This window comes from Eumetopias jubatus, unplaced genomic scaffold, assembly GCF_037043125.1.
Source record: "Eumetopias jubatus isolate StellerSeaLion01/CBP00866 unplaced genomic scaffold, mEumJub1_p1.0 scaffold_14, whole genome shotgun sequence".
NCBI classification, from domain to species: Eukaryota; Metazoa; Chordata; class Mammalia; order Carnivora; family Otariidae; genus Eumetopias; species Eumetopias jubatus.
Window position 1 is genome coordinate 2169767 of NW_028274820.1, and position 12113 is coordinate 2181879.

General features: G+C 48.3%; 1 protein-coding gene across 1 annotated transcript in view; it reads right to left on the reverse strand.

Moving 5' to 3' along the window:
- TNS3 (tensin 3) overlaps positions 1–5492 on the reverse strand; it is a 167289-nt gene extending 161797 nt beyond the window's left edge. Inside the window, exon 1 of the mRNA XM_088018255.1 lies at positions 5375–5492. The gene's annotated coding sequence lies outside the window, so the exon portion shown is untranslated. The remainder of the gene's footprint in view (positions 1–5374) is intronic.
- Between the last annotated feature and the right edge of the window lie 6621 nt (positions 5493–12113).

Consider the following 12113-nt stretch of genomic DNA (forward strand, 5'->3'; position numbering starts at 1 on the left):
AGAACAGCCTTATGGCCACAGAGAAGGGAAGGTGCCTTAAAAAACAATCGAACACAGGGATTAAACGAAGTGATGGGTGGGTCTGAACAAGCCGGACCTTAAAACTTGCCCGAGGTAAACACTCCACAGACAAAATCAGACAAACAACTGCCTGGAAGGCTTGCCATGCAGAAGGTCGAATTGTAAGAAATTCACACGCCTGTGGGTCCAAGTCCATCAAAAGTTGGCAAATGTTCTGCCTGATGTAATGGATAAAATGATTCGTATTTGTAAGATAATGAATTCTTCTAATTCAAGAAGGAAAGATAATATAGAATCTAATTTTTTTAAGATTTATTTATTTATTTGAGAGAAAGAGAAAGCGTGTGCACAGCGGGGGGGACAGAGGAGAGAATCCCAAGCAGACCCCGCACTGACAGTGGATCCCAACACGGGGCTCGATCTCACGACCCCAAGATCATGACCTGAGCTGAAACCAAAAGTCAGATGCTCAAACAGTGGCACCACCCAGGTGCCCCAGTAATCTAATTTTTTAAATGAGCAAGGGATCTGACAGGCTAGCTCACTAAAATGAACACCACAGACATCTCCTCTGTGTCTTTTATAGCGGCTACCTCAAGTAGTAACAGATGAATTAAAAATACAATCAAGGGAGATACCACTTTTCATCCACCGATTCGCAAAAATGGAAAGCCGCCAAGCATCAAGTGAGAGAGCCAGTGGAGCTCAAGGCCACAGGGTGCAGGGTGGGAGCCGGTTCCTGCTCCACACTGAGTGGAGCCCCGCGTCCGAGAGGGTCCAGGGTCCGTGGTGCGTGTGCTTCTCACAAGTATTCCAGGCCTTGATGACACAACACACATCCAGTCCGTTGGAGCACCGTCTCCACCGCCACACATCGGCTCCCTTGTCACACAGGGGTTTCCAAAGCCTGGGGTAAGAATCCCGGCTCCCAGTACACCAGCCCTGGCCCAGAGCATCTGGCTCTGAAGCGCCAGACATTTTTACATGTTGTCTTGGAACTGCTATTCTTCCAAATGTCTGCAGGAGCCTCAGAAATCCAGGCCACTGTCTTACAGGCCCGTCAGAAGCTTTTATACGACACTCTGCACATATTTACCAAGGGAGAGATGAGCCCTTGCTTCTCCGCTACTCGCCCGTCTACACTCAAGTTCACCAGCCTCTCTGGGTTCCCAGGAACCGGCTACACAGACAGGCGGGGACCGGAGGCCCCAGCACAGGGCAGCCTGCCCTAACATTCACTGCTCTCTCAGCTGACTTGTTGGTCCTAACTGCCCGCGTGTCCTAGGGTCGTAACACAGCATCTGGCACAAAGCAAGCCCTTACCACGTATATCTACCGATCTACCATCTACCCAAGTCTTTATCAATAATCACTTAGTATACCATGGACCGTGATGGCCTCACAGACAGGACGCCCCCCTCAGACTGTGAGCCCTTTACAGACAAGATGCCCCTGTCAGACTCTGAGTGCCTCCTCACAGACAGGATGCCCCCTTCAGACCATGAGCCCTTCACAGACATGATGCCTCCCTCAGACCGTGAGCCCCTCACAAACAGGTCACCCTCCTCAGACTGTGAGCTCCTCACAGAGAGGATGCCCCCCTCAGACTGTGAGCTCCTCACAGGCAGGATGCCCCCCCTCAGACTGTGAGAGCCTCCTCACCGACGGGACTCCCCCTTCAGACTTTGAGTACCTCCTCACAGAGGGGACGCCCCCTCAGACTGTGAGAGCCTCCTCACTGACAGGACTCCCGCTTCAGACCATGAGCTCTTCACAAACAGGACTCCCACCTCAGACTCTGAGTGCCTCCTCACTGACAAGACTCCCCCCTCAGACCGTGAGCCCCTCACAGAAGGGACTCCCCCCTCAGACCGTGAGCCCCTCACCGACGGGACTCCCCCCTCAGACCGTGAGCCCCTCACCGACGGGACTCCCCCCTCAGACCGTGAGCCCCTCACCGACGGGACGCCCCCCTCAGACCGTGAGCCCCTCACCGACGGGACTCCCCCCTCAGACCGTGAGCCCCTCACCGACGGGACTCCCCCCTCAGACCGTGAGCCCCTCACCGACGGGACTCCCCCCTCAGACCGTGAGCCCCTCACAGACGGGACTCCCCCCTCAGACCGTGAGCTTTGAGCTCCTCATACACAGGGCACAGCTTTCTCATCTTCTCATTCTAGCAGGTGCTTAACACACATTTTGTTTACTGAAGAGGAAAAGTCATCATCCAACCTTCCTTACAAAACTCCCTCATTCCATTTCCCTCTCCCTGTTGCTTCCTTTCTCAACCCTCATCTCCTCAGGTTCCTCCCAAGCGGGTCCCTCTTTGCGGCATTCCTTCATGCTCTGTCACTTTTCCATTCCAGTCTGTTCTCTCCTATTCCATGATAAGATCCAGGCAAAGCCTTTCCAACGGGATCACTTCTGCTCGGTCTGACCCCGCACCCTCCCAGACCATCTCCCTCTGGAGGCTAAACCCCCCGAACTCACATCTCTCAACACCCGCTCAAAACCAGAACACCAGCATCACCTGCACCCCAGTCTTCCACTGCCTTATCTAAAATATGACCAGGCTGGGTTCAGAAAAGCATCATCAGTGAAAACTGAACCATTTTAAACCACCCGAGGGAACCTGGTGGAACAGGTTACCACAATGCCCTAATCGGCGGCGAGGGCACAGAGCTGGGGTGCCATCAGCAGGGTTCTGGGTGGCATGACGTGAGCCACAACCACACACTGAGCCCCATCACCCACCCTCACTGCCATCTCTGCCTTTCCCTGTAAGGTTCCAGAATAAGGATTAAGAAAGACTCTATGTCAAGCATCACAGCTTTGTAAAAATGAAGCTTTTTTTTCTAATCTCGCCATATACGAGATATGAGGTAAAACGGGGGGATAAATGTGAAAGTAAAGGACTTGAAGGTCAAGAATGAGCCAGAACAGGAAGAGCAAAAATAGGAGCCTGAGTCACAGAATACACCCCTACCTTTCTCTACCATCACCATCACCATCAGCAGCACCATCGTCATATCACTGTCAGCACCACCACAACCAGCATTATCACCAACGTCACCATCGCAGCGGCATCTTCTTCCTCATCACCCATTAACAACTTCATCATCATCTTCATCACTGTCATCCTCTACATCACCACCATCATCGTTACAATCAGCATTATCACCACCACCATCACCAATGTCATCACCGTCATCATCACCACCTTCTTCCTCATTACCAATGTCACCATCGCCACCATCATCATCACCATCATCACCATCACCAACACCATCAACATCACACCGTCATCACCAACGTCACCATCATCATATCACCATCACCACCATAATCAGCATTATCACCACCATCACCATCATTGTTAACAATCATCATTACCACCAATGCCATCACCAATGTTACCATCATCATCACCACCATCACCACCACCACCATCTTCATTACCACCATCATCACCATCATCATCATGACCATCACCACCACCACCATCATCTTCATCACCACCACCACCATCACTAACACTCCTGCCCACTCTCTCGAGCCAGTCAACGTTCTGTGTGTTCCACGTGTACTTAATCAGTTATTCACAGTAACTCTAAAGGAAAATTCAAGCAAAGAGAGGGAGAACGGGAACCCCAGGAGCCTGGCTCCACCGTCCACGCTCAGCTCCAACACACCTACTGCTTCTCCAGCAATGAGCCTAAGAAACGGCCCTTCCACCACAAACTCACGAAGCTGGCGTGCATGACCGCTTAGATGATGTCTGTAACGGGCGTGCCTCATTGTCTCCAGGCGGCACGTACAGGGGCTCAACACGCAGATGCATGTGACATGTATAAGTCACAGGAGACAAAACTACTCGTGGTCCCTTTTCATGGTCTCTACAGTTTACTGACAAAAGGAACAGACCATAGAGATTAACTACATCTTGTCAGGGGCAGGCAACAGAACCATGGAAGCGCCACAGTTTCCTCTGAGCAGCCAATCACAGTCACCCACAGCGACCCTGCCGGGCCCCGTCTACACCCGCGGTGACCCTGCCGGGCTCCTGACTCCAGTTCTGGGAGCAGCATGCCCACATCCTGCCCCCACACGTCTGCAGGTGTGTCTGTGGGGCAGGAGAGATACCCCAAGTCTCACATTTTGATCCCAGTGAGACTGGTCCTTCCACAGGCCTTGTTCGCCTGACAATGTCACCAGGGTGCCCATCGTACAGTCGTGTTTGGAGCCATCAGAGTGATCCCTTAAGACAAGAGCACTGAGTCGTGCGATGCAAGACCTCTCCAGCCCGCGCAGCAGCTCGTGGGGGCCAGGTGACAGGGAGCACCCCCAGGCTGTCACACAGGCTGCCTCCAGGGAGAAGGGAGGGGGCCCACACGTCCAGAAAAGGACACAGAGACACTGGGGGGTCAGGTAGGGGAGGACCCCGCCGGCAGGCCCCTGCGGCCACAGCAGGAAAGGAATGACCGAGATGGCGGCATGCTCATGGCCCTGGGAGCACCGTCAGCAAAAATGACACAGGTCCCTTAGGTGGAGCAGCCACACCAGCCCACCCACTCTCAGGCCCTTTCCCTGCAAGAGAAACCTTAGAGGCCCGGGTCCCCCCTCACCCCGCTGAAGTCTGACCCTCCTCCCCCACAGCCCCACCCCAAAGCAGCCCACAGGGACTGAGTACAGGGGTCCTTGGGGAGAAAGGGGAGCCAAGAGGCAGTCCCAACACCACAGAAGCCCACTGGCGACACCACAGGGCCACCCTGTGCCTCCTCCAGGGCCCAGTCCCCCAACCTGCCTGTGCTCTGTGACGTGGGCCCCCAGCCCCCAGCCAGGATTCTAGGGCTCAAGGGAAACGAGCAGTGTTGTTCTCACAGGCCCACTCTCCGGATTTATTAACACGCAAACACACGGACTGCCTGGGGCTTGAGCATCAGAGCCCTGACTCCAGGCTGAAGGGCCCGCCAGGAGAGCCCTGACCCTGAGGTGCAGAACATTCCATTGTACACTCACTAAGAGGTCAGAGCGCAAGACTGAATAACCCAAGTCACGGACCCCCCCAGCATGGACGGAAGAGGCAAGTCACAGTCGCTCACTGCTGTCCCCTCGCCCACATCAGCAGCTCTACTCCTTCTGGAAAAGTTTCCTCCTGAGCATGAATCTGAGTAAATACAGTCGGTCCCTGCCCCAAGAAGGGCGGGGGGTAAACACCAGCTCGGAAGGGGAATTCCACGATTTAACTTTTGGAAACTCCCAACTCCTGAAAGAAGCTTCTCATTTGGGTTTTTGTTTGTTTGTTTGCTATGTTTCGTTTTCATTAGCAAGGGAATGATAAACGTGCACTCACCTCGGCATGAAATCCCTTGGCTGTCAATAATCTGCTTGCAAACCCCACAGACCTTGGGTTTCTTAAAGGCTTTGTTCTTAAAACTGTGCAGACTCGTTAATTCTTCTGGCTGAAAAAGCGAAGGGAGAAACTGTCAGCTCCACGATTCGTAGTTTGTTTGCCTTTTCTCTTTCAGGAAATAAGGCGTCTAACAGAGTTTGGGAAGAGCTAAAAAGGAACTTTACCCGTTCAACAGAGAAGAACAAGAAGCCATCCAGCCAACACTGGGATTCCCCAGGGGAGCCTCAGATACCCCGTCAGCATTCTCGATGCCAGAGCCCCAGAGGGAAGCTCACACCCCCTTGCCCCCCTGGCTTGCAAATCCCCTTATAAATGGGTGAAGAGCGTCAGGAGCGCGGCACTAATCAACACTGATAATGTGATCCTGTATTAGCTTCCACCGACATCCACGACGAAGTAATCCATAGGCAATCCCAGAATCTTAATGCTTCCTCTGGAAGCAACGCTCAACAAACAGCACAACCGTGTTCAGAGGGAGCTGGGTGACTGATTCTCCTGGCCCCTGGGCCTTTCCAAGTGAATGTGCACCTCTGCGGACCGAGAAGCAGTCATGTAAGACCAGTATGTTAAGATACGCGGTTCCTCCCTAAACCCGGCACAGCACTGAATCCACGACACACACGGTACTAGAATACCTGAGCCACTCATCTACCCGGTTTACAGGGTCAAGGTTCATGGCTGTATCCAATCATCTTACAAAAATTCAATTTGCCTTAGAAACCAAACACCATCGTTCTACCCCATTGGTGATATTCAGCAGCGTATCCTCCCAGCGCCTGGATCCACGAGGCCCGTACTTACCACCAGAGGCAGCCACAATTCCCTGGAAGATTAAACGTTAGCCAGAATGGGAAACAAATGGTACAACTATAGTTTCTTACACATGTTTTTAGAGCTACACCAATCCTGTGACTCAGCAATTCCACTCCTGGAGACACCCAACCGAAGTAAATGCATATGCCCACGAGAGTCTTGCGCAAGAATGGGCAGAGCTGCCTTATTTAAAAATGTCCCAATCAGGAAATAACCCAAATGTCCACTAAAAGGAGACTGGATAAACAAACTGTGATATATTCCTATGACAGAACACTGTTCAGGTACACGCAAGAGCTTGCTACCATTACACACTACTAATCATGGATGAGCACCTAAGGCGTTATTGTGCTGAGCAAAAGAACTCCGACACAAAAGCACACAGTGATGACTATTTACATGATGTTCATGAACAGGCAAACCAATCTATCTAGTTCCTCAGAGGCAGAAAACCAGTGGGGTGAGCTCCATGACTGCCCCAGATTCCTGCATCAAGGAAGGTCCCAGAATGCAGAGAAGGAAGGGGACCAGTGTACCACCCGGGACTGAGGAGAAGGTGCTAGGCGTCCAGGCAGAACAGGGCAGCAAGAGTTCACTCATCAGAGCACCACAAAACAGGGCTGCATGGAACCCCTAAGATGTGCACAAGGGCCCTCTGAAACATTAGCCGAGTGCTGATGAGCACATGCATGCGGTATATGCGCACATCACAGTACAAACTGCCCAAAATAAAGCACAGAAAGAAGGGACCACCTAAGTAAACACACAGATCAACAGAGCATCAGCGAGCTGTGGGAAAGTTCAAGCAGCCTAACACATGTGTAATTGAGGTCTCTGTAAAGAAGGTAGGGGAATCATGAAAATATAATGCCTCGGGGCACCTGGGTGGCTCAGTCGTTGGGCGTCTGCCTCCGGCTCGGGTCATGGTCCCGGGGTCCTGGGATCAAGCCCCACATCGGGCTCCCTGCTCCGTGGGAGGCCTGCTTCTCCCTCTCCCACTCCCCCTGCTTGTGTTCCCTCTCTCGCTGTGTCTGTCAAATAAATGAAATCTTTAAAAAAAAAAAAAAAGGAAAGAAAGAAAATATAATGCCTAAAACTTTTCCAAAATCTGAGCGAAACTATAAACTCATAGACTGAAGAAACTCCGTAAATCCCAGGCACAAGAAGTGTGGCAGAAATGACACCAAGGCATATGATAATCACACTGCTCAAACCCAGTGATACACAGAAAATCGTAAAGGCCCCCAGAGGAGAGGAAAAGACACATTGCGACAGGAGACCAACTATTAGCACAACAGCAGATTTCTCCTGGAAAATAAATCTAGTGAGAAAACAGTGGAGAGGTATAGAGTGCCAAGAGAAATTCTGTCACCCTGAAAGTTTGGACCCAGCAAACACAGCATTCAAAAATTAAAGCGAATTTAAAAATTCTTATGATATACAAAAGCTGAAATATTTCATCACCAGCTGACACGTACTACAAGACAAGTTAAACATAGACTGAGCACAAGGAAAATGGTCACAACTGGAAAGACAGCTTTACACGGAAGGAACAGTGCCAGAAATGCTAAGTATGTGGATAAATACATAAGATTTTCTCTTATTATTAAAAGCTCACTACAAAATACTTAACTGTTGAAGCAAAAACCAATAACGATGTAAAGTGGGGTTCAACAGACATAAAAGTAAAATTTATGATAAAACAGCACAAAGCCAAGGAAAAGAGAAATGTAAGCATTCTACTGCAACGCTCTCATATACTATCATGCGAAGCAGGCTGTGATAAACTAGAGAGATGTACTATAAACCCCAAAGCAACTACTAAAATAATGAGTGATAGGTAATAATCCAACAAAACAGATAAAATGAAATTATTTTTTAAAAAGTTCAACTAATCTAGGAGTACCTGCCTGGCTCAGTCAGTAGAGCACAGGACTCTTGATCTCAGGGCCATGAGTTCAAGCTCCACATTGGGTGTAGAGATTACCTAAAAATAAAATCTTTAAAACATTAAAAATAAAAGTAAAATAAAAGTTCAATTACTCTATACATGGCAAAAAAAGAGAAAGTAGAGCGAAGACTAGGTGAGAGAAACAAAACAAATAGCAAGATGATAGATTTAGACCTCACCATATTAGTAATCACATTATATAAATAGTTTAAATGCTTTAATTAAAAGGCAACAGTTGTCAGATTATATTCCTTTAAAAAAGAAAAAAGACAGAAAAAATACACAAGGATAATGTTAAAGGAAAGCTGAAGTGGCTATATTAATATCAGGCAAAGTCGATTCCAGATTAAAGAATGTTACCAATGATATGGAGAGGGATTTCACAATGATAAGAGGGTACATGCATCAAGAGAACATACAATCATGAACATGTATGCACCTATTAACAATACTTACTTTCAAAATACATAAAGCAAGAAATGATAGGATTGCAAAGACATAAATAGGCAAAAGTGTAAATATGGTCCGAAACTTATTTATCCCTCTTTTGGACTGAACTATGTCCCCCTGAAATTCGTATGTTGAAGACCTAACTCCCAATATGACTGTTTGTAGAGATGGGGCTCTTAAAGAGGTGATTAAGGTCAAATAAGGTCATAAGGGTGGGTTCCTAACCCAGTAGGACTGGTGCCCTTACAAGAAGGAGAAGAGACATTTGGGGGGGCTTGCACACTAAGGAAAGTCCATTTGAGGAGGACTCAGCGAGAAGGTAGCCATCTACAAACCAAGGAAAAAGGCCTCAGGAAAAATGAAGCCTGTCAACACCCTGATCTTGGACTTCCAGCCTCCAGAACTGTAAGAAAATACATTTCCGTCGTTTAAGCCCCCCAGTCTGGCATTTTGTTACGGCAGCCCCAGAAAGCTAATATGCCCCTTCCCAATGACTGATAATTATTTGTAATCAATAATAACAATTGATAATTATTGCAGAAAATAATCAAAGATACATTAGATTTGAACAACATTCTCAAAAGACTTGACCTAATTGACACTGATAGAATATCTGACCAACAGCAACAGAATGCACATCCTTTTCAAGTGCATATGGAATGTTTACTGAAGCAGACCACAGCCTGGGACATAAAACAAGTCCAAATAAATTTAAAAGTATTCAAACCATACTAAATATGTTCTCTGACCACAATGGGATTATATTAGAAACCATAAAAGAAAAGATCCTTATAAAATCCCCCAAGTATTTAGAAACTAAACAACACACTTCTAAATAATACATCATAGCAAACAGGATTTATCCCAGGGAGGCAAAGTTGGTCTAACATTCAAATACCAATCAGTAAACTAAAAAAGAAACCTACACAATCTTTCAATTCATCGGGGCGGGGGGGGAAACTCTGACAAAATCCAACATCGATTTCCTGATAAACACTCTCAAATCAAAATAGAGAGAGACTTCCTCAACTTGGTAAAATCCACCGCAAACCCCAATTTAAGGACAACAGACAGAATGCTTTCCCTTTAAGCTCCGGAACAAGGCAAGGATGTCTGCAACCAACATTTCTATTTAACATTGTCTTAGAGGTTCTAATCAGTGCAATCGGGCAAGAAAAATAAATAATAGGTATCCAGTTTGAAAAGGAAGAAGTATAAAAAAGTTTTTTTTTTTCATGAAATGTACAAAAAAGCTCTAGAACTAACAAGCAAGTTCAGCAAAGTTGAAGGACAGGAGCTCACTGACTGTACAAAATGTATTTCTACATCCTAGCAATAAACATTCAGAAACTGAAATTCAAAGAACATTACCATTCACAGCATCATCAAAAATATTAAATCCTTAGAAATCAATCTAACAAAACATGTGAAAGGCCTATAAAGTAAAAAATGTAAACCATCTCAGAAAGAAAGTGAGGAAGACCTACAGAGGCAGAGGGATATACCATGTTCATGGATGATAAGACTCGCTTTAGTCAAGATGCAGTTTCTTCCATAAAATCGACAGATTCCACGCCATCTGAATGGAAATCCCAGCAGGCTTTTTTTGTAATTGGGCAGATGGGTTTTTAAAATTCAGGTTTACATTCAAAGCACAAAACAACTTTGAAGTTTGCACATATTCAAGTGTACAATCTGATTAAGTATTCAGACCCCAACTTCTCCCTCCCTGACCTACAGCAGACGTAACTGATCATTCACAGCTACCATCCCCCGTTGGCCTTACGAGGGACTGGAACTGGCAGAGGGGTGATTCCAATGTGAACACAAGCTTTGGCTGTTCTCATCTTCCCTGCTACTTGAGCTCTCTGGAGGGCAGGCAGCTTACAGCTTTCCACCTGACCAGCTCTAGTCCTCCTCTCCCCCACAACCCACCTGACCACTTCCAGTTCCTCCAAAGTCTTTGCACCATCATCAGGCATCTCATGGTGTTCATGTGGATCTTGTCAAGCCTCTGGAAGGAGGCAAAGTGTCATGCACCCAGCAGGACTCAGGTTCTGCTGCCTGCAGTACAACCTCTGGGACCCTGCGAAGTCACTAGGGACTTGGAGACACAGAGGATACCTTCCCCTCCTGCCTATGAGCAGAGCTACTGGAAATGACCAAATGCTACATATATACCAGGCACGAGTTGCGTGCACCAGCAGCCCACGGGAATCCCTTGCTCAGCTTTTGAAACCCCACCCAGACCAGTTAAACAGATCATCTGCAGGTGAGGCTAGAATACAAACTTTTTTTCAGAACTCACCCTGTGATTCCAATCTGCAGCCAGGACCGAGAGCGGCCACTACATAATGGACTATACTATAAGGATCCTGCATAAACATAAGGCACTGCTAGTATATCCGTGTTCATCCGTTTGCTACAGGTTTTTGCAAGACACTAAACTCTTGGAGAGCAGGGCTCCCGCACTCAGTGCCCGCAAGGGAGGGACGACGGTGTTCCTCCTGTGAAACTCCGGACACCCACAGGGTCCTCCTGTACCGTAACCATGAGCACCGCGGACCCACAAACACGGATGGGAGGACTCGAAACAAACCACAGAGCAGAAGTTAAAGGCTGTGGGCTCAGACCCTGTCTCCACCCGTCTTGTGCTCAGACAGGAGCAGGCATTCAAGTATCTGAAAATACAGTCCTCGTAGCAATGCCCCAGTTGGCACACACTTTTCCCCCTCGTGTGTGAGTTATTTGTTTATCCGCCTTCTCTCCGATGCTCCATTGCCATGTCCCAGAGGCAGGATACAGGGCTCTCATCCATGTGTCTCTGAGCCCCCTCTGCACAGTGCCTGGCAGACAGAGAACCTGAGACCCTCAATTAACATTTGTTAACGGGATGAATTGGCCCTAGTCTTCGGGCCGACGGGGGACACTGTGACCTCTTATTCCTTCCAAATACCTTTATTCCAACCAGGGAGAAAGAGGCACTGTGTTCCTGGGGTTTTCTTGCCCGCTGGGCCATAGCTAGAAGGCTGGAGGGTAAACAGCAGAGGTGTTGGGGAGGGGGAGGAGCTTGAAGCCCCGTCTGTCCGCCCGCATCCCGGAGGAACTCGCTCCGGATAGTGTAATAACATCTGCTCACGCTTCATCTGTACAGAACATCTCCATTGTGAAATGAGCTAGACGGGATTAGACGGCCTTTGTTCTCACCTGATACCGAGCTTTCATTTCGCCCAGAGAGGTGGGGCCACAGAGTGCACGGGGGGAGGGGAGGCTTCCCTGCTGCAGCATTTAGCAGGCTCAGTTCAGGAATCTAAATTGCATTTAATTGTTAGGAGCAGACAGTTGGAAGGGCAGTGAGCAAGGCTGCCCGTTCCACAAGGACTCCCGGAGGGGCACCCGGTAATTAGTGCTGGTCTTGATTGTGAGGTCTCTTTTTAGAAAGAAAAATCTCTGCAAAATTGAGCA